Genomic DNA, 538 nt, shown 5'->3' on the forward strand with positions numbered 1-538 from the left:
GCTCGCTCGCTCGCTCGCTCGCTCGCTCACTCACTCACTCATTCACTCACCTGACCGATGTGGTGAAGTCATGCTCCCCCGGGCCGGGCCTAAGCCGCGCCAGACGAGGGACGGGGACGTTCATGGCGAACGTGGCTTCTCTTCTCGTTCTGCCTGCGGGCCCCTCGCCTCTCCTCTGCCGCCCGTGGGTGGCGGGGGGAAGGCAGGGGTGCGGACTCCGGCCCGACCTCGGTCTCCCGTGCCTTGTGGTGTCGGCGAGGCCGGGGTCTTGCGACGCGGCAGACACTCTCGCCTCCTCGCCTGCTCGGCGTCCTGTCTCGCGAGCGGCCCTCCCCCGCGGCGGGGGAGGGCTGCCCCGCCGCCACGCCACGTACCCCCTCGTCGGGGTGTGAGCGTGTCTCGCCTTGGTCCTCTGCGGTGCCCCTGGAGCGCTCCAGGTTGTCCCTCAGGTGCCCGAGGCCGAGCGGCGGCATCGCTTCCCGTCCCCAGCGAGTCCTCTCGGGTAACCCCTGCGGTGGTCGTGTCTCCCGAGCGCCTC

The sequence above is a fragment of the Camelus bactrianus genome, unplaced genomic scaffold (assembly GCF_048773025.1).
Source record: "Camelus bactrianus isolate YW-2024 breed Bactrian camel unplaced genomic scaffold, ASM4877302v1 HiC_scaffold_53, whole genome shotgun sequence".
NCBI classification, from domain to species: Eukaryota; Metazoa; Chordata; class Mammalia; order Artiodactyla; family Camelidae; genus Camelus; species Camelus bactrianus.